Here is a 22,268-nt window from a genome sequence, read left to right on the forward strand (position 1 = left end):
TTTACAGCCTTGAGCTTGGAAGGGGAGCGGGCCCAAGGTCATAGAGTAACTTGGGCTGGAGATAGGGGTCTCGGCACAGGTAGGGCGGCTCTGTAGTAGAAATGAGTGCATTGAGGGCCGCAGTGAAGTTGATAGCGATGGAGAGAGGCGAGCCAAAGAGAATTGGGTCCTCGATTTTTATCACGGTTCGAGATTATTTTAATATGGGGGTTTATTTTGCACAGGCAGAATGGGATAGCAAGTCCAACAATTGTAAGACTACCTCCTCTCCCTCCGCCTCTCAATGACGCGTCCGGGGATCCGGCGTGTACTGTATTTCCCGGGGCGATGGGGAAGCAGCAGGGACCGGGGAGAGGGGAAGAAGGAGCTCAAGCTTTGCGATTTGAGAAGTGCTATGAACCATCTTTTCTGTAGTCTTAGCTGCAGTGAGATTCTTTTAAACAGGAATCGCAGCACACAGTATCTAAATATTATTACAAAATGATATCTCAATAAATAACCTTCGCAGGAAACAAAAGCGCTACTTGGTGGCATAAGGTGTGGTTAGTCCCCCCGCCAACCTTTTTTTTAAAAAACTGGATAAAACTTGGATTTCAGTTGAAAACATCCAGGTTGCGGTGAACTATGCTAGATTCATTTTGTCTTCCGATCTAGTCCTTAGTTTCTGCTTTACACAGGACACCAACACTAATAAAGTTTTAAGTTATTTTATTTTGAGACGGGGTCTCGCTCTGTCGCCCAGGCTGGATTGCAGTGGTGTAATCACGGCTCACTGCAGCCTTGACCTACCTCCCCGGCCTCAAGCAATCCTCACACCTCCGCCTCCCTGAGTGGCTGCGACTACAGGCGTGCGCACCTATGTTAGGCTAAGTTTTCTGTAGAGACGGAGTTTCGCCATGTTGCCCAGACTGGTCTCGAACTCCTGGGCTCAAGTGATAACCTGGGTCTCCAGAAGTGCTGGGATTACAGGCCTGAGCCACTGTGCCTGGTGTGTGTGTGTGTTTTTTTAATTGAAAAGCAAGAAATCTAATCAATGGAATTAGACATGGGAGTAGGATGAGAAGTGCTTTAAAAAGTGCTTAATTTGGTCCGGGCGCGGTGGCTCACGCCTGTAATCCCAGCACTTTGGGAGGCCGAGGCGGGCGGATCACAAGGTCAGGAGATCGAGACCACGGTGAAACCCCGTCTCTACTAAAAATACAAAAAATTAGCCGGGCGCGGTTGTGGGCACCTGTAGTCCCAGCTACTCAGGAGGCTGAGGCAGGAGAATGGCGTAAACCCAGGAGGCGGAGCTTGCAGTGAGCCGAGATCGTGCCACTGCACTCCAGCCTGGGTGACAGAGCGAGACTCCGTCTCAAAAAAAAAATAAAAAATAAAAATAAAGTGCTTAATTTGGAAGCCGCAAATTGAAGCGTAGAGCATGTGAGGAAATGAGGAAACTAGGACTGTAATAGAGCCACTTTTTCCCTTTTAGGCAGAATGCCGGATATGACTGTTGGGTCAGATGTGTGACTTTGGAAGCACAATTCCAAAATTTGTCCTAGCTTATGAGCTAGAACTCTTTTGTCATTGCTAACTGTGGAAAATATGCTATTGTTTCACCTTTCTCAATCAATATTATAATCCTGTAGTGAACAAGTAGTTGTTTTTTTTTTGAGATGGAGTCTCACTCTGTCGCCTGGGCTGGACGGCAGTAGTGAGATCTCGGCTCACTGCAATCTCCGCCTCCTGGGTTCAAGCGATTCTCCTGCCTCAGCCTCCCGAGTAGCTGGGATTACAGACAGGTGCCACCACGCCCGGCTAATTTTTTTTATTTTTAGTAGAGCTAGGGTTTCACCGTGTTGGCCAGGCTGGTCTCGAATTTCTGACCTCAGGTGATCCGCCCGCCTTGGCCTCCCAAAGTTCTGGGATTACAGGCGTGAGCCACCATGCCTGGCCAGGTAATTTTTAAAATGTCCGTCCCATACAAGGTGCTGGCATTTAAATTGATGAATTGTGCTTCACAGAATAACTAAAAAAGTACCCTAATTAATGAATGCCATTAACTTCTTTTGCCAAATAGTCCTTTTTAGCTTGGTAATTTATTAGGCAGAGCTGATTGTATTTATTCTGTTAATGAAGGTGACCAGCGCTGCACAGTTCAGAATAATGGATTGTTTTTGTAATAGTTAAATACTTTTTCATGACTTTTTTTTTTTTTTGAGATGGAGTCTCACTCTGTTACCCAGGCTGGAGTGCAGTGGCGCGATATCGGCTCACTGCAAGCTCCTCCTCCGGAGTTCACACCATTCTCCTGCCTCAGCCTCCCGAGTAGCTGGGACTACAGGCGCCCGCCACCACGCCTGGCTAATTTTTTGTATTTTTTAGTAGAGACGGGGTTTCACCGTGTTAGCCAGGATGGTCTCGATCTCCTGACCTTGTGATCCACCTGCCTCGGCCTCCCAAAGTGCTGGGATTACAGGCGTGAGCCACCGCGCCGGCCTACTTTTTCATGACTTTTATTGGCAGATTTTTGTTCCACATAGAGTTCTTGGAATACCTTCTATTGAAGGTGATTAAAATTTAGGTACCAGAAACCAACTTCAGTAAAATTGTTACTGTAGATAATTAACTTAAGGACTGTATTACCCCTTTTGTAACCCTGACTTTCATATTTTTCTGTGGATCATTCAATGGAAATTCTTTGGTTCTGTTTTTTCTGTATAAGTTCTGTATTATAGCTGTATTATAATACTGTAGTTACTTGGCCGGGTGCGGTGGCTCATGCCTGTAATTCTAGCACTTTGGGAGGCCAAGGCGGGTGGATCACAAGGTCAGGAGTTCAAGACCAGCCTGACCGGCATGGTGAAACCCCACCTCTACTAAAAATACAAAAATTAGAAGGGCGTGGTGTCAGGGGCTTGTAATCCCAGTTACTAGGGAGGCCAAGGTAGGAGAATCATTTGAACCCGGGAAGTGAAGCTTGCAGTGAGCCAAGATTGCGCCACTGCACCCCACGCTGAGTGACAGAGCAAGACTCCGTCTCAGGAAAAAAAAAAAAATACTGTAGTTACTTTTGGCAAATAAGAGCATTCTGTTAACCCAGCCATCATGTCTTGTCTTTTCCTCAGGGGAAGGGGCGTATACATCTTATCTTGATTGCATTACAATGCTTAAAGGAAGACATATCCTATGCTGTCTTCAGCTTCCTTTAAACGTTTGTGGCAGCATATGTAAGATTCACACAAAAACTCAGAGGGTAAATTAAAAGGAGGTAATAAATACTACTTTAATGTAGTGATTCTCAAACATTTTGGTCTTAGGATCCCCATAACACTTAAAAATTATGGGACTCCAAGTAGCTTTTGCTTATATGAGTTTATATCTATTGATAGTTACTGTATTAGGAATTAATTTCGTATATATTCATATGAAATAATTAAACTACAGCTTAATATAAATAACATTTTAATTTTAATTAACTTTTTTTTTTTTTTTAAGTAATGGGCTCACTGTGTTGCTTAGGCTGGCCTTGAGCTCTTGGGCTGAAGTGATCCTTTTGCCTCGGACTCCCAAATAGGTGGGACTACAGGTGTGCACACCCAGCTTAATATATTTAATAAATAACATTTTAATGAAAAACTATATTCCAAAATAATTTAGTGAAAGAATGGTGATGGTATTACATTTTTGTAAATCTTCTTAATGTTTGGCCTGATAGAAGACAGCTGAATTCTCCTATCAATCTGTTGCTATATATGTTTCTGGTTGAAGTTTATGACCAGTATGTTGGATGGGTATTTAACTTTTTCAGATAGTTGTGATACTCTGATCCTGCAACAAAACTTAACAAGTGGTAATTTCTTAAAGGTTAGTTGCAATGTAGAATCTGAAACCGTCTACATGTGTTTTACATTCTGCATTAGAATTCATTGGTCTGTTTTGTACTTTTAATCTTTTACTATTGTGTGATTTTGATCTCAGAAATCCTGAGAGCCCCCATATCACATTTCGAGCACTACTGCTTTAAGATAAATAATTGAATGTTTAGAATTAATGTAGTTATTGCAACTGAAGGGGATAATGATAAGATGGAAATTGAGTTGGCAAGTAGTTAAGCGAAGCCAGGAGTAACTAAGTAAATTTTTAAAAACTTTTTTTTGAGTAGGAGTCTCGCTCTGTCGCCCAGGCTGCCCTATATCAGCTCACTGCAACCTCTGCCTCCAGGCTTAAAGCAATTCTCCTGCCTCAGTCTCCCGAGTAGCTGGGATTACAGGCACCTGCCATCATGCCCAGCTGGTTTTTTTATATTTTTGTAGAGATGGGGTTTTACCATGTTGGCCAAGCTAGTCTTGAACTCCTGACCTCAGGTGATCCCCCTGCCTCAGCCTCCCAAAGTGCCGGGATTACAGGCATGATCTACCGTGCCTGGCCAATATTTTCTATCTTTTTATAAAAACATTTTCTCTGTAATATTATAGCTAATTATTAATATTACAATGAATACTTAAGTACTGGTGATATATCAGGAGCTTTTCTAAGAACTTTAAACATTTATGGCAGCATAGATAAGATTCTCACAGATAAAAACTCAGAGGGTAAATTAAAAGGAGGCATTAAGTATTACTTTAATGCAGTGCTTCTCAAACTTTTTGGTCTTAGGATCCCCTTATACTCTTAAAAATTTTGTAGGACTCCAAGTAGCTTTATATTAGGAAAGGTTTCTTTCTTTTTTTTTTTTTTTTTCTTTGAAGAGATGGGATTTCACTGTGTTGCCCAGGCTGGTCTCAAATTCGTGGGCTCAAGTGATCAGCCCACATTGGCCTCCCAAAGTGCTGGGATTACAGGAATGAGCCACCACACCTGGCCCAGGAAAGGTTCCTGTTGTGGCATTGTTGGAGAGGATTAAATTTAACTTACTTTTATCTCCTATAAATAGTACAGTCTTTGTGACAAGTATTATTTTATTTAGTTATTTATTTATTGATATGGAGTCTCTGTCTGTCGCCCAGGCTGGAGTGCAGTGATGCGATCTTGGCCCACTGCAAGCTCCGCCTCCCGGGTTCAGCCATTCGCCTGCCTCAGCCTCCTGAGGAGCTGGGGCTACAGGTACCTGCCACCACGCCTGGCTAATTTTTTGTATTTTTTGGTAGAGACTGGGTTTCACCGTGTTAGCCAGGATGGTCTCGATCTCCTGACCTCGTGATCCACATGCCTTGGCCTCCGAAAGCTGGGATTACAGGAGTGAGCCACAGCGCCTGGCCAATTTTTTTTTGTGTGTGTGTGTGTATGTGTGTGGCAGTCTTGCTCTTTTGCCCAGGCTAGAGTGCTGTGGCCTGATCTCGGCTCACTGCAAGCTCCGCCTCCCTGGTTCAGCCATTCTCCTGCCTCAGCCTCCCGAATAGGTGGGGCTACAGGCGCCTGCCACCACGCCCGGCTAATTTTTGTATTTTTAGTAGAGATGGGGTTTTGCCATGTTGGCCAGGCTGGTCTCAAACTCCTGACCTCAAGTGATCTGTTATGTATTTTAGAATGTGAGAAATACTTGGGTTACCTTAAATAATAGTAGTTCATTGGGAGGATATGTAGAAATAAAGAAGAGAAGACTTTACAGAGCTAGATCTTGTGGAAGAAAAGAATAGGAATCACCAAACACTAGGCTTTGCTGAAGAACAATTCACCAGGTCTTACAGAAACCTGAATATATTTCGGGACTCAGAGGGTGGCTGAGAATAGTGCAGCTCTAGCAGTTGGCTTGCCTTCTTTTAATTCCTCAAGCAGCAGGTATCCTGTAATTCCTAATTTAGTTATTTGCTGTTATAGTAGTAGGTCTTAATCCAGGGTGATTTTGCCTCTGGGGAGACATTTTGCAGTCTAGAGATATTTCGATTGTGAGGAGTAGGGGAAGGGTTGCTACTGGCATCTAGTGGACGGAGGTGAGGGCTCCTGCTCCTCCATGCACCGGACAGCCCCCCACCCCCGCACCCCCCCAACAAAGATTCTATGTGGTTCAAAATGTTAATAGTGGTGAGATTGGAAAAACTTGCTTTATAGTGACTAGAAATTGGCACGTCTTGGGTCACAAACCCACCCTTGATCTAGTTAGCTATGGGAAGCATAGCATGGTCAGGACTTTGAGAATGTGACTATGAATTGTCTAAGGTATTTTTTTTTTAAAGGAGGTGCCTGTGGGCATGGCAGGTTTTTCAGAAAGGAGTTATGAATTTGACAAGCCACTCGACTCAGATTTGCAGTCAGTAATTCTCGTCCCTTTGATGTGGTTAAAAGGTTGTATAGTTGAAATGCATTAAGAATTGGTAAATTATTAAGGAGATTAAGGATCTGTGGTGGTCCATGTGAACTTTGAAGTTGATGATGGTGCTAACAGTGTGATTGGAGAAGAAAACTATGAAGAGTTTCTGGTGATCTGTAGGAATACAACAATGAAGAAAGAAAGTTTAATAACAGAATGGCATAAACCTTAAAAGAGACGTGTAAAGAATTTTGTGTAAGATGAAAAATGCTTGTGCTGGGGAAACTGTAGGCCCCTTGATGTGATATAGCCTGCTTAGGAGAGATATTAGTTTCCTATGTCCGCTGTAATAAATTATCAGAAACTTGATATCTTAAAACAATAGAAATTTATTATCTTACATTTGTTCCTTGCCTTATCTAGCTTCTGGTGGTTGCCCTGGCATTCCTGGGCCTATGACCACATTACTCCAATCTCTGCCACCATTTTTGTATTATTTTCTCTTGTCTTTTGTCTGTCTCCTTCTCTTACAGGGATATCTGTGCCACTCTCTTACAAGGATATTTGTTATTGGATTTAGGGCCTACCTGGATAATCCAGGATGATCACATCTCAATATCCTTAATTTAATTATGTCTGCAAAGACCTTTTTTCCCCCAATAAGATATGTTCACAATCCCTAATTCAGGGATTAGGACACAGGTTTATCTTTTTTTGGGTGGGGGGGCACCATTTAGCCACTACTGGAGAGTTTTAGAGAAAAGCGTATAAATTGAAGAGAGTGATTTTTTTTTTTCTTTTCATTTCTTTTTTTTTTTTTTGCTTTGAGACAGAGTCCCGCTCTGTCGCAAGGCTGGAGTACAGTGATGAGATCTTGGCTCACTGCAACCTCTGCCTCTTGGGTTCAAGCGATTCTTTTGCCTCAGCCTCTTGAGTAGCTGGGACTATAGGCACACGCCACTACGCCCAGCTAACTTTTGTATTTTTTTTTTTTTTTTTTTTTTTTTTTTTTTTTTTTTTTTTTTTTTTTGAGACAGAGTCTCGCTCTGCCGCCCAGGCTGGAGTGCAGTGGCGTGATCTTGGCTCACTGCAAGCTCCGCCTCCCGGGTTCACGCCATTCTCCTGCCTCAGCCTCCTGAGTAGCTGGGACTACAGGCGCCCGCCACTTCGCCCGGCTAGTTTTTTTTTTTGTATTTTTTAGTAGAGACGGGGTTTCACCGTGTCAGCCAGGATGGTCTCGATCTCCTGACCTTGTGATCCGCCCGTCTCGGCCTCCCAAAGTGCTGGGATTACAGGCTTGAGCCACCGCGCCCGGCCAACTTTTGTATTTTTAATAGAGACGGTTTCATCACGTTGTCCAGGATGGTCTCGATCTGTTGACCTCGTGATCTGTCCACCTTGGCCTCCCAAAGTGCTGGAATTACAGGTGTGAGCCACTGCACCTGGCCGAAAGTGAATTTTCAATTAAGGCTAGGAAGTAGAATTTCTGTTGTGAAGAGATTGAAGGTAGGAAGCTGCTTTTCATAGAAAAAGGGTTCATGACTGGGTGTGGTGGCTCATGCCTGTATTCCCAGCACTTTGGGAGCCTGAGGCGGGTGGATCACAAAGTAAGGAGTTTGAGATCAGCCTGGCCAATATGGTGAAACCCCATCTGTACTAAAAATACAAAAATTAGCCAGGCATGGTGGCGCGTGCCTGTAGTCCCAGCTACTGAGGAGGCTGAGGCAAGAGAATCGCTTGAACCTGAAAGGCAGAGGTTGCAGTGAGCTGAGATCATGCCACTGCACTTCAGCCTGGGCGACAGAGGGAGAAGCAGTCTCAAAAAAAAAAAGAAAGAAAGAAAGAAAAAGGGTTCATGTGGGACTTGTGGATAAATTTAAGAAAGGAAGAGATCAGCAGTGTAAGGAGAGTTAGAAGGAAGGTAGTAAGGGAAAATAACTGTTATGACAGACTTGCATTTGATTGGTGGGAATGGATCTGTGCAAATTGAAGGCCTTAGGTGTGAGAGGTCTGATGTTCTCGGTAGACTTTACCGTCTTTGCTTTGTGCCATCTTCAAGCTAAGTATTGCTGAGAACTTACTTTACTTTGTTGTCCTGGAAGAGAAATCTTTCCTAGATATTAAGATGGCTTTCTGAATTTTCACCAGTGTTTTATGGAACTGAAGAGGCTTTCATAGCAGCTTGGGGAAAAAGTCCTTCAGTAAATTACGTTGGGATTGAGAGGTATACTGGGCTTGATTCTGCAGTAAATCTGATGGAATTACTGTACCTTGAGATGGCTAGAAGTTTCCAGTAGTATGTTGAAATACAAGACAATTGAATATTGTCTATTTAAAGGCAATAGAGACTATTTAAAGGCAATAAATAAATAACAAAGTAAAGAAAAAAGTAAAAGAAAAAAACATCAAGATGAGGTTGGGCAAAATAGTTCTAGGGTGTGTAGGAAAAAGGCTGATTAATTTTAAGAAGTGACTTGGAGGGGGAAAGTGGCTACATTGAAGTGATAGGGTAATTGTTTTTATTTGACTTGTTGATGTTACCTTTTTAAAAAAATTTTTTTTTTGAGATGGAGTCTTGCTGTCTTGCCCAGGCTGGAGTGCAGTGGCGCAATCTTGGCTCACTGTAGCCTCCACTTCCCAGGTTCAAATGATTCTCCTGCGTCAGCCTCCTGAGTAGCTGGGATTACAGATGTGCACCACGCCTGGCTAATTTTTGTATTTTTAGTAGAGATGTGGTTTCACCATGTTGGCCAGGCTGGTCTCAGACTCCTGACCTCAGGTGACCTGCCCACCTCGGCCTCCCAAAGTGCTGGGCTTATAGGCATGAGCCACCGCGCCCAACTGATGTTATCTATTATTAACGTTTCTAAAATTAAGTCATCTCTGTATCCTATTTATTTATTTGACATGGAGTCTCACTCTGTTGCCGAGCTTGGAGTGCAGTGGTGTGATCAAGGCTCACTGCAGCCTCCCACCTCAGCCTTCCAAGTAGATGGGACTATAGGTGAACACCACTATGCCCGGCTAATTTTTGTATGTTTTGTAGAGATAAGGTTTCGCCATGTTGTCCGGGCTAGTCTCAAACTCCTGTGCTCAAGAGATTTGCATGCCTAGGCCTCCCGAAGTGTTAGTATTACAGGCGTGAGCCACCGTACCTGGCCCATTTTTCTCTGTGGTTGGCTGTTTTATTAATTTGTAGGATACCTTATACATAATTGTATAATCTGTGCATACCAATCCTTTGTAAGTTAATATTTTCACCTTTCACATTTTAGGTCTATAGTCAGTCCATTTGCCATAGACTTTAGTATTGTATGAGGTAGGGATACAATTTCTTTTTCTTTTCTTTTTTTTTAGAGTAAAGTAAAAGCAAGTTTATTAACAAAGTAAAGGAATAAAAAATGACTACTCCCTAGGCAGAGCAGCCTAGGGATCCAATTTCATTTTTCCCGCATGTGATATTCAGTTATCCCAGTACTACTACTTTAAGGCGACAGTGCTGTCTCTTATAAACCAAATGATCATATATATTAAATACTTGGTTTGATTCTGGTCTTTTTTTTTTTTTTTTTTTTGAGATGGATCCTTGCTGGGTTGCTCGGGCTGTAGTGCAGTGGCTGTTTGTAGGCAGGATCATATCACAGTCTAGGCTCAAACTTTTGGGGTCAAGTGATCCTCTCACATGAGCCTCCTGAGTAGCTGGGACTATAGGCATGCGTCAACAGACCCAGGGGCACCTTGTGTTTTTTGTCGTTGTTGTTGTTTGTTTGTTTTTTGTTTTAAAGTTTCGCTATGTTGCCCAGGCTGGAGTAGAACTCCTGGCCTCAAATGATCCTTCTGCCTTCTCCCAAGTAGCTGAGATCATAGGTGTGTGTCACCACACCTGGCTAATTTATTTTTTGTAGACATAGGGTCTTGCTATGTTGCCCAAGCTGGTCTTGAACACCTGGGCTCAGGCAATTCTCCCACCTTGGCCTCTGAAAGTGCTGGGATAATAGGCATGAGCCACTACACCTGGCTACTTTTATCTTTTTTAAAGAAGTTTTTAATGAGAGAGGACTCAAATTACTAAAATAAGGAATGAGAGATATTACCAAAATAAAAAGGGTTAAAAGGGAATATGAACAGTGGTATGCTAACAATTTCGATAACCTAGATAAAATAGACAAGTTCCTATAACTGACTCAAGAAGAAATAGAAAATCTGAATAGACCTATAACAAAGAGGTTGAATAAAAATACTTCCAAAAATGAAAAGCCCACGCTCAGATGGCTTCACTGACGCAATCTACCAAACATTTAAAGAAGAATTAACACCAATCCTTCATAGACTTTTCAGAATATAGAAAAGGAAGGATCTCTTAGTTCATTTTATGAGGCCGATATTACCTTAGTACTAAGAAGACATCACAGTACTAAAAAGACCTTAGTGCTAGGCAAAGACATCACAAGAGAACTACAGATTAATATTTCTTATTAATATATCCACACAAATCCTCAACTAAATATTTGTAGACTGAGTCCACCAACTTATAAAAATGATAATACACAATGACCAAGTTGCATTTATCCCTGCAGTGCACAGTTGGTTCATCATATGGAAATCAGTATGACACACCATGTTGATAGAATAAAGGAAAGAAACGGACATTATTACCTCAATAGATGCAGAAAAAAAATCTGACAAAATCCAATATTCTTTCATGATAAAACCGCTAAACAAACTAGAAGTAGAAGGGCATCTGTGAAAAATCCACATCTAACATCATACTTAATGGTATGCAGGACTGAACGCTTTCCCCCTAAACTTAGGAATAAGATGAAGATACCTGCTCTTGCCACTTCTTTCAACAGTTGAAAGGAGGAGATTTCCACTGGAGGTTCTAGCCAAGGTAGATTGGCAAAAGGAAAAGAAATAAAAGGCATCCAGTTTGGAAAGGAAGCAGTAAAACTCTCTCTCTTTGCAGATGACATGATCTTACATGTAGGAAATCCTAAGAAATTCACATAAAAAAACCTATTAGAACTAATTAAATTTAACAATGTTACAGGACACAAGATCAGTGTACAAAAATTAGTTTTGTGTATACTGTGGTGAACCATCAAAAAAGGAAATTAAGAAAATAATTATTTTAGTAAATCAGTATATAGAAGAGATACCTGCATTCCCATGTTCATTGCGGCACTCGTCACAATAGGCAAGACATGGAATCAACCTAAGTAAGTGTTAATCAGCAGATGAATGGATAAAGAAAATGTGGTATGGAATGGAATATTATTCAGCCATAAAAATATGAAATCTTGTTGTCTGCAGCAACATGGATAAAACTGGAAGACATTATGTTGAGTGAAATAGCCAGGCATGGAAAGATTTACTGCATATTCTCGTTCGTATGTGGGAGCCCCAAAAAAGTTGATCCCATGGAGGTAGAGAGTAGCATAGTGGTTACCAGAGGCTTAAGAAGGGTGTGGGGAGGAGAGGATGGAGAGAAGGTGGTTAATGGTTATAAAAATACAGTTAGAAGGAATAAGTTCTAGTGCTTGGTAGCTCACTAGGGTGACTGTAGTTAATAATTTATTGCATATTTCAAAATAACTAGAAGGGATTTGAAATGTTCCTAATTCAAGTAATAAGTGTTTGAGGTGATGAATTATCCCAGTTACCATGATTTGATTATTACATGGTTGTATGTCTGCATCAAAATGTCACATATACCGCAGAAATATGTACAATCATTATGTATCAATAAAAAAAATTCTTTTAGGCTGCGCTCAGTGGTTCAAACACCTGTAATCCTAGCATTTTGGGAGGCCAAGGTGGGAGAATGGCTTGAGCCCGGGGGGTTTGAGACCAGCTTGGGCAACACACGGAGACCCCATCTCTACAAAAAATAAAAAAATTAGTCCGGTTAGGTGGCATGCGCCTGTGGTCCCAGCTCCCCAGGAGGCTGAGATGGGATGATCACTTGGGGACAGGAGTTTGAGATGTGCCTGGGCAACATAAAGAGACATAGTCTCTCTCTTTTTTTTTTTTTGAGACGGAGTCTCGCTCTGTCACCCAGGCTGGAGTGCAGTGGCCGGATCTCAGCTCACTGCAAGCTCCGCCTCCCGGGTTCACGCCATTCTCCTGCCTCAGCCTCCCGAGTAGCTGGGACTACAGGCGCCCGCCACCTCGCCCGGCTAGTTTTTTGTATTTTTTAGTAGAGACAGGGTTTCACCGTGTTAACCAGGATGGTCTCGATCTCCTGACCTCGTGATCCGCCCGTCTCGGCCTCCCAAAGTGCTGGGATTACAGGCTTGAGCCACCGACAGGAGTTTGAGACGTGCCTGTGCAACATAGAGAGACATAGTCTCTCTCTCTCTTTCTTTTTTTTTTTTTTCTGAGACGGAGTCTGGCTCTGTTGCCCAGGTTGGAGTGCAGTGGCGCAATCTTGGCTCACTGCAGCCTCTGCCTCCCGGGTTCAAGCAGTTCTCTGCCTCAGCCTCATGAGTAGCTGGAATTACAGGCACCTGCCACCACACCCAGCTAATTTTTTGTATTTTTTTAGTAGAGACGGGGTTTCACCATCTTTGCCAGGCTGGTCTTGAACTCCTGACCTCGTGATCCACTCGCCTCAGCCTCCCAAAGTGCTGGGATTACAGCAGTTGTGTAATGTTTTGCATATAATAGTGAAAAATCATCACAGGTTTTTTTTTTGTTGTTGTTGTTGAGATGGGGGTCTCACTGTGTCACCCAGACTGGATCACAGCTCACTGCCAGCCTCTGTCTCCTTGGGTTCAGGTGATACTCCCACCTCAGCCTCTGAAGTAGCTGGGACTACAGATGTGCCACCACACCAGGCTAATTTTTGTATTTTTTGAAGAGACAGAGTTTCATCATGTTGCCCAGGCTGGTCTCAAACTCCTGGGCTCAAGTGATCCTTCCACCTCCACCTACCAAAGTGCTGCAATTACAGGGGTGAGCCACTGCACCTGACTCGGCCGTTTTTTAGTCTAGCTTCGTCTAAGTTGTTTTAATGTATCAATTAATAGTGATATTTTTGTATTATTTTTTTTTCAACAGATTGTTTTTGGCTATAGAGTTTTTTTTTTTTTTTAAAGATTAAACATACAGGAAGTGATAAGAAGTACCATTCATTAGAAGCATCATCCATCAATCAACTTGAAGAAAAAGGTGATATACTATTTCTTTAAGGTAAGTGGCGTATGATTTTATGATTTAGTATCTTCCAAGATGATTGATCAGTGTGCCAAATATACTTTATATTTTCAGAGAATTTTAACTTACATTTTTATTTTTCAACAAGGTTGTATGTCTACATGATAAAACATTTCAGTGGGTATATAGTGAAAAGTAAGCTTTTCTCATACTCCTGGCACTTGGTGTAGTAATTCTCTTGTTTAAGCATCATCACTATTATTAGTTGGTGTCTCCTTCCAGATATGTTTTATGCATAAACAGGCATATGATTCTGTATATTTTCTTTTTTTTTTTTTTTTTTTTTTTTTTTTTGAGACGGAGTCTCGCTCTGTCGCCCAGGCTGGAGTGCAGTGGCCGGATCTCAGCTCACTGCAAGCTCCGCCTCCCGGGTTTATGCCATTCTCCTGCCTCAGCCTCCCGAGTAGCTGGGACTACAGGCGCCCGCCACCTCGCCCGGCTAGTTTTTTTTTTGTATTTTTTTAGTAGAGACGGGGTTTCACCATGTTAGCCAGGATGGTCTCGATCTCCTGACCTTGTGATCCGCCCGTCTCGGCCTCCCAAAGTGCTGGGATTACAGGCTTGAGCCACCGCGCCCGGCCCTGTATATTTTCTTCCTTCCACCATCTCCCATTTCTCTCTTTACATAAAGGGAGACATGCTATATTCTCTCTTCTGCACTTTGCTTTTTTGGTTTAATAATGTTTCTTAGTCATAAGTTCATATAATTTATATCTCTATTTGTTGGACAGCTTTATTAAAGCATAATTTATATATAATAAACTGCAGTCTCTTAAAATTACAATTTGGTAGTTTTTGACAGATTTAAATATTCATGGAATCACCACTACAGTCAAGATAGAACATTTCTGTCACCTCCAAAAGTTAATCTCTCTCTCTCCACTCTGGATCCCAGGCAATGACTGAGCTGCTTTTTGTCACTGTAGATTAGTTTGCTTTCTCTAGAATTTCTTTTCTTTCTTTTTTTTTTTTTTTTAGACAGAGTCTCGCTCTGTTGCCCAGCCTGGAGTGCAGTGGCATGATCTCGGCTCACCGTAACCTCTGCCTCCTGGGTTCAAGCGGTTCTCCTGCCTCAGCCTCCTGAATAGCTGGGATTACAGGCATTCGCTACCACGCCTGGCTAATTTTTGTATTTTCAGTAGAGATGGGGTTTCACCATGTTGCCCAGGCTAGTCTCAGGCCCCTGACCCTCACATGATCTGCCTGCCTTGGCCCCCGCAAAGTGCTGGGATTACAGTGTGAGCCACCCTGCCTGGCCTAGAATTTTTTTTTTCTTTTTTATTAGTGCCTTTATAAGACAGAGTTTCATGAAAAGTGGAATCATACAGTATGTACTCTTTTGTGTCTAGCTTTTTCATTCAGAATGATTGCAAGGTTCATCCATATTGTTTACTATTAGTAGTTTGTTTCTGTTGATTTTGTTGTTGTTTTTGAGACAGAGTCTCACTCTGTCACCCAGGCTGGAGTACAGTGGCATGATTTCGGCTCACTGCAACCTCCGCCTCTTGGGTTCAATCAATTCTCCTGCTTCAACCTCCTGAGTAGCTGGGATTACAGGTGCCCGCCCACTAAGTTTTGTGTATTTGTAGAGACAGGGTTTCGCTATGTTGGCTAGGCTGGTCTCGAACTCCTGACCTCAGGGGACTTGCCCACCTTGGCCCCCCCAAACTGCTGGGATTATAGGCATGAGCCACTGTGCCTGGCTGTTTTTACTAATTGTTGAATGGTTTCTGTTGATTTTGTTTATCCATCCACCTGACTTTTGGGTTGTTTTCACATTTTGGTTATTGTGCATAAAACTGTTCATTTTCTTTTGTGTATTTGTTTTGTTGTTTGTTTTGAGATGGAGTCTTGCTCGTTTGCCCAGGCTAGAATGCAGTAGTGCCATCTCGGCTCCCTGCAACTTAACGCCTCCTGGTTCAAGCAATTCTCCTGCCTCAGGCTCCCGAGTAGCTGGGATTACAGATGCCCACCGCCACACCTGGCTAATTTTTGTGTGTGTTTTTAGTAGAGACAAGGTTTCACCATGTTGGCCAGGCTAGTCTCAAACTCCTGACCTCAGGTGATCCGCCTGCATCGGCCTCCCAAAGTACTGGGATTATAGGAGTGAGCCACTGTGCCCAACCTCTTTTGTCTATTTAGATATCTAATAGTTTCAGCACCATCTGTTGAAAAGACTTTCTGGGGCCAGGTGCAGTGGCTCATGCCTGTAATCCCAGCACTTTTGGAGGCCGAGGTGGGCCGATCATGAGGTCAGGAGTTCAAGACCAGCCTGACCAACATGGTGAAACCCTGTCTCTACTAAAAATACAAAAATTCGCCAGGCGTGGTGGCGTGCGCTTGTAATCCCAGTTACTCAGGAGGCTGAAGCAGGAGAATCGCTTGAACCCAGGAGGCGGAGGTGCAGTGAGTCAAGATGGTGCCACTTCACTCCAGCCTGGGCGACAGAGGGAGATTCCATCCCCCCGCAAAAAAAAGAAAAGAAAAGGCTTTCTTTCCCTCTTTGGCTTGTCTTGGCACTTTTGTTGAAAATTAACTGACCATACATGTGTAGTCTGTTTCTGGATTCTCTCTTCTGTTTTGTTGATCTCTGTGTCTTGTGATTGTTATACTGTGTTGATTTTTGTAGCTGTATAGTAAATCCTGAAATTGGATAGTGTTAGTATTTCAGTTCTGCTCTTTTTAAAAAATGTTTTGGTTATTGTACATAGTTTGCATTTTCATACACATTTTAAAATCAGGCTGTCGATTTCTGTATAAAAAGCCTGTGGGAGCCAGGTATAGTGGTGCATGCCTGTAGTCTTAGCTACTTGGGAGGCTGAGGTAGAAGGATCACTTGAGCCCAGAAGTTTGAGGCTGCTGTGAGTTATGATTACACCACTGCACCCTAGCCTGGGTGACAGAGAGAAACCCCGTCTCTAAATAAAAATAAAAATAAAAATTGGACCTAGAGATCTATTAAAAAGAAAAGCCTGTAGGAATTTTGCCTGGAATTGATTTGAATCTCAGCTCTACCTTGATGTGATTGCATGGTATTCTGTTGTACAGATGTTTCATCAATTCTATAAACAGTGTTAGAGTGATGGTTGTTTGTTGGGAGAGGGATTTCAATCTTTGTTGAAACATTGTTGCAATGAGTTTTGTAGCTGCATGTGTCTTGTGCACTTGTGCAAGTATAACTAATTATAAAATCCTGGAAATGAAACTGTTTTTGTTTTTTGAGACAGAATTTCGCTCTTGTTGCCCAGGCTGGAGTGCAACAGTGCGATCTTGGGATCTTGGCTCACCGCAATCTCTGCCTCCTGGCTTCAAGCGATTCTCCTTCCTCAGCCTCCCAAGTAGTGGGATTACAGGCATGCACCTCCATGCCTGGCTAATTTTGTGTATTTTTAGGAGAGATGGGGTTTCTCCTTGTTGGTCAGGCTGGTCTTGAACTCCCGACCTCAGGTGATCTGCCTGCCTTGGCCTCCCAAAGTGCTGAGATTACAGGTGTGAGCCATTGCGCCAGGTCTGAAATGAAACTGTTTGAAAATTAGCATTTATGCCGGGCGCGGTGGCTCAAGCCTGTAATCCCAGCACTTTGGGAGGCCGAGACGGGCGGATCACGAGGTCAGGAGATCGAGACCATCCTGGCTAACCCGGTGAAACCCCGTCTCTACTAAAAAATACAAAAAACTAGCCGGGTGAGGTGGCGGGCGCCTGTAGTCCCAGCTACTCAGGAGGCTGAGGCAGGAGAATGGCGTAAACCCGGGAGGCGGAGCTTGCAGTGAGCTGAGATCCGGCCACTGCACTCCAGCCTGGGCGACAGAGCGAGACTCCGTCTCAAAAAAAAAAAAAAAAAGGAAATTAGCATTTATAATTTTGATGGGTGGATTGCCCTGCATAGACATTGAATCACTTTTAGTAATGTAAGGTACCTGACACAAACATTTACCAAGAGTGTATTGTTAAACTTCTTGATCTTTGGCCAGTCTGATAGGTGAAAAATGATATTTTGTGTTGGTTTTAATTTGTATTATTATCTTGTTATCTATTATACCAGCCATTTATAGTTATTTCCCTGTAAATATATTTTATTAGCTTTTGCTATTTCTTGCCAGTATTTTTCCTCAGTTTTGCCCTTCAAACTTGGCTTCTGAATTTTGTGACAAGGCTTAAAAGGCCTTTCTCACTGTGAAAACAAATATTTAAGGATTTCCTGGCCAGACAAGGTGGCTCATGCCTGTAATGTAAGCACTTTGGGAGGCTGAGGTGGAAATATCACCTGAGGCCAGGAGTTCGAGACCAGCCTGGCTAACATGGTGAAACCCCATTTCTACTAAAAATACAAAAAATTACCCGTATGTGGTTGTGCGCACCTATAATCCTAGCTACTTGGGAGGCTGAGGCGGGAGAATCGCTTGAACCCAGAAAGTGGAGGATGCTGTGAGCCAAGATTGCACCATTGCACTCCAGCTTGGGCAACAAGAGCAAAAAAAAGATTTCCCATACTTTAATCTGTGTTTTAATCTTTTTATTTTAATGATTAAAACATTTTTCTTGAACATTTTCTTATTCATAAACTAGGATAGGTTACCTAGATGGTTACCCAGTTTTTCTAACACCAATTAATTAATTAATTAATTTATTTATTGGAGATGGGGTCTCTCTTGCCCAGGCTGGAGTGTAGTGGCGTAATCACGGCTCACTGAAGCCTTGATATCCCAGGCTCAAGTGATCCATCCATCTCATCTTCCTGAGTAGCTGGGACTACAGGTACACACCATGCCTCGCTGATTTTTTTTTTTTTTTTTTTTGAAGTATAGATGAGATCTCACTGTGTTGACCAGTCTGGTCTCATCTCATCTTCCTGAGTAGCTGGGACTACAGGTACACACCACGCCTCGCTGATTTTTTTTTGTTTTTTTTGAAGTATAGATGAGATCTCACTGTGTTGCCCAGTCTGGTCTCAAACTCTGATTAATAAATTTTTCTTTGAGATGGAATCTTGCTATGTTGACCATGCTGGTGTCAAACTCCTGGGCTCAAGCTATCCTCCAGCCTCATCTCTGGAGTAGCTGTTATTACAGGTGTGTGTGCCCAGCTAACAGCAGTTGTTGAGTAATCTTTTTTCATTAATTTGAAATGAATGAAATGAATACCACCTTTATATGTACTAAATTCCCTGATGGATTAGGGCCTATTTTTATTTTTGTTTTTATTTTTATTTTATTTATTTGTTTTTTGAGATGGAGTCTTGCTCTGTCGCCCAGGCTGGAGTGCAATGGTGCCATCTCACCTCACTGCAACCTCTGCCTCCTGGGTTCAAGCAATTCTCCTGCCTCAGCCTCATGAGTATCTGGCATTACAGGCGCCCACCACCATGCCCAGCTAATTTTGTATTTCAGGCCTGTTTTTAGAATCTGTTTTGTTCTGTTAATCTCTACAAATTGGTATGTTGGAACTAAACTGTTAAATATTACAGCTAAGTGTATTTTAATATCAGTGTAAATCTCCCTTTTTTTTGTTTTTTGAGACGGATTCTCGCTCTGTCGCCCAGGCTGGAGTGCAGTGGCGCGATCTCGGCTCACTGCAAGCTCCACCTCCTGGGTTGACGTCACTCTCCTGCCTCACTGCCTCAGCCTCCCTAGCAGCTGGGACTACAGGCGCCCGCTACCACGCCCAGCTAATTTTTTTGTATTTTTAGTAGTTGCTGGGTTTCACCATGTTAGCCAGGATGGTGTTGATCTCCTGACCTTGTGACCAGCCCGCCTTGGCCTCCCAAAGTGCTGGGATTACAGGCGTGAGCCACTGCGCCCGGCCTACCATGTTATTTTTTAAGTTGATTTTTGTGTGTGCTTGTGTACGTTTGTGCATGTCTGTGTACGTTTGTGCATGTCTGTGTATTGCTATAAATGGCATGTGGTATTTTCTATTATGTATTTCATCTTATTGTTTAGATAGTTAGAGCTTTGCTTGCTGAATTTAATGGAAGACTTGTGCAATTCCATAAAGCATGATACTTGATTTTGGTTTATGCATTCTGAAACCTGAAAAATATATTTGAAAATATCCTCAGTTCATTAACTGCCAGGTCATTCCTTTTATTGGCATGAGTAGACAATCAAGAGTGACTGTATATCTGTATTATCAATAGTGATTCTTGGCCGGGTGTGGTGGCTCATGCCTGTAATCCTAGCACTTTTTTTTGGGAGGCTGAGGCAGGCAGATTGCCTGAGCTCAGGAGGTCGAGACCAGCCTGGGCAACACCGTGAAACCCTGTCTCTACTAAAATACAAAAAATTAGCTGGGCGTGAGTAAAAAATTACTCACAGAAAGTAATTCTTTTTTTTTTTTTTTTTTTGAGATGGAGTTTCGCTCTTGTTGCCCAGGCTGGAGTGCAATGGCACGATCTCAGCTTACCGCAACCTCCGCCTCCTGGGTTCAGGAGATTCTTCTGCCTCAGCCTCCCGAGTAGCTGGGATTACAGGTATGCGCCACCATGCCCAGCTAATTTTGTATTTTTAGTAGAGATGGGGTTCCTCCATGTTGGTCAGGCTAGTCTCGAACTCCTGACCTCAGGTGATCCGCCTGCCTTGGCCTCCCAAGGTGCTGGGATTACAGGTATGAGCCACCACGCCTGGCCAATAGTAATTCTTTTTAAAAAATTCCTTTAAACTAACTTATTTATACTTATATTTATTCATATAAACTTCAGTAACTACACACGTGCAGTCTCTTTTTTTTGTTTGGTTTCTGAACTCCCTCCTTTTTTTTTGTTTTAACACTTTTTTTTTTTGGTGCACATTCTCTTGTAGACCCCAGAGGAATATGTTTGGGAGTTAAATTTTTTAACACCCTGCATATCTGAAAATTATCTAGACTCCACACTTAATTGGGCATTGAATTCTACTTGGGACTTAATTTTTCTTCAGCATTTTGAATAATTTTCCCATTATCTTGCTTCCAGTGTTGCTGTGGAAGGTTTGTTGTAATTCTGATCTTAATCATCTACAGAGTGGTCAGGATTCTTCCCCCTCTAGAAATTTGAGAGGCATCTTTTTATCCTTATGATAGGTTTTTTAAAAATTAAAAAGTTTTTTTCCTCATTGCCAGCAGAAACATAGAAAGACTGAAAAAAATTTTTTTGGGCTGGGCGTGGTGACTCATGCCTGTAATCCCAGCACTTTGGGAAGCCGAGGCAGTTGGATTACCTGAGGTCAGGAGTTCGAGACCAGCCTGACCAATACACTGAAACCCCATCTTTACTAAAAATACAAAAAACATTAGCCAGGTGTGGTGGCACATGCCTGTTATCCCAGCTACTCAGGAGGCTAAGGCAGGAGAATTGCTTGACCCCGGGAGACAGAGGTTGCGGTGAGCCAAGATTGCGCCACTGCACTCCAGCCTGAGCAACAGAGCGAGACTCCATCTCAAAAAATAAAATAAAATAAAAAAAAAAATAAATAAATTTTATTCATCCGTTGTTCTAGGTACTCTTAGGTCCCCTCCCTGCTGTGTGTGTGTGTGTGTGTGTGTGTGTGTGTGTGTGTGTGTGTGTGAGAATCTCACTCTGTTTCCCAGGCTGGAGTACATTGAGTGGCATGATCTCAGCTCACTGCAACCTCTGCCTCCTTGGTTCAAGCAATTTTCCTGCCTCAGCCTCCCGAGTAGCTGGGATTACAGGTGCCTGCCTCCATGCTGCCTCAGCCTCCCGAGTAGCTGGGATTACAGGTGCCTGCCTCCATGCTCAGCTACCTTTTTTGTATTTTTAGTAGAGACAGGGTTTCACTATGTTGGCCAGGCTGGTCTTGAACTCCTGACTTCATGATTCACCTGCCTTGGCCTCCCAAAGTGCTGGGATTACAGGCGTGAGCCACTATGCCTGGCCCCATTTTTTTGTTTTTGTTTTTTAAAGAGATGGTGTCTTTGTCACTCAGTCTGGAGTGCAGTGGCATGATCATAGTTCACCGCAGCCTCAGACTCCAGAGCTCATGTCATCCTCCTGCCTCAGCCTCCTGAGTAGCTGGGCCTGTCTGTAGGCATGTGCTACCATGCTCAGCTTATTGGAACATTTTTTTGGCCAGGTACAGTGGCTCATGCCTGTAATCCTAGCAGTTTGGGAGGCCAAAGTGGGTGGATCACTTGAAGTCAGGAGTTTGGGACCAGCTTGGCCAACATGGTGAAACTCCATCTCTACTAAAATTACAAAAAAGGCCAGGCGCAGTGGCTCATGCCTGTAATTGCAGCACTTTGGGAGGCTGAGGCAGGCAGATCATGAGGTCAGGAGTTCGGGACCAGCCTGGCCAACATGGCAAAACCTGATCTCTACTAAAAATACAGAAAAATTAGCCAGTCGTGGTGGCAGGCACGTACCTGTAATCCCAGCTACTCAGGAGGCTGAGGCAGGAGAATCACTTGAACCCAGGAGGTGGAGGTTGTAGTAAGCCGAGATTGTGCCACTGCACTCCAGCTGGGGCAATAGAGTGAGACTCCATCTTGGTGGGAAGCAGAGGAAAGTAGCCAGGTGGTGTGGTGCATGCCTGTAGTTCCAGCTGCTTAGGAGGCTAAGGCATGAGAATTGCTTGAACTCAGGAGGTGGAGGTTGCAGTGAGCTGAAATTGTGCCACTGCATTCTATCCTGGACAACAAAGCAAGACTCTGTCTCAAAAAAACATTTTTTTTCTTTTCTTTCTTTTTTTTTTTTTTTTTTTTTTTTGGTAGATCTTGCTCTGTTACTCAGGCTGGTCTGGAACTCTTGGCCTCAAGTGATCCTCCTGCCTCAGCTTCCCAGAGTAGCTGGGATTGTAGACGTGCCACTGCACCTGGCAATCTTGGC

General features: G+C 43.0%; 2 protein-coding genes across 10 annotated transcripts in view; one reads left to right on the plus strand and one right to left on the minus strand.

Annotated features, from left to right (window-relative positions):
• SNRPD1 (small nuclear ribonucleoprotein D1 polypeptide) overlaps window positions 1-22,268 on the minus strand; it is a 340,677-nt gene that overhangs the window by 25,356 nt on the left and 293,053 nt on the right. The window lies entirely within an intron of this gene.
• Window positions 1-22,268, plus strand: part of ESCO1 (establishment of sister chromatid cohesion N-acetyltransferase 1) — a 76,026-nt gene that overhangs the window by 900 nt on the left and 52,858 nt on the right. For 5 of the 6 annotated variants that reach the window (XR_007721238.1, XM_050767633.1, XM_050767636.1 and 2 more), the window contains exon 2: window positions 13,295-13,426. The gene's annotated coding sequence lies outside the window, so the exon portion shown is untranslated. The remainder of the gene's footprint in view (window positions 1-13,294; window positions 13,427-22,268) is intronic. The other variant, XM_050767635.1, reaches the window with a different exon arrangement.

Source organism: Macaca thibetana, chromosome 18, assembly GCF_024542745.1.
Source record: "Macaca thibetana thibetana isolate TM-01 chromosome 18, ASM2454274v1, whole genome shotgun sequence".
Taxonomy (NCBI): Eukaryota; Metazoa; Chordata; class Mammalia; order Primates; family Cercopithecidae; genus Macaca; species Macaca thibetana.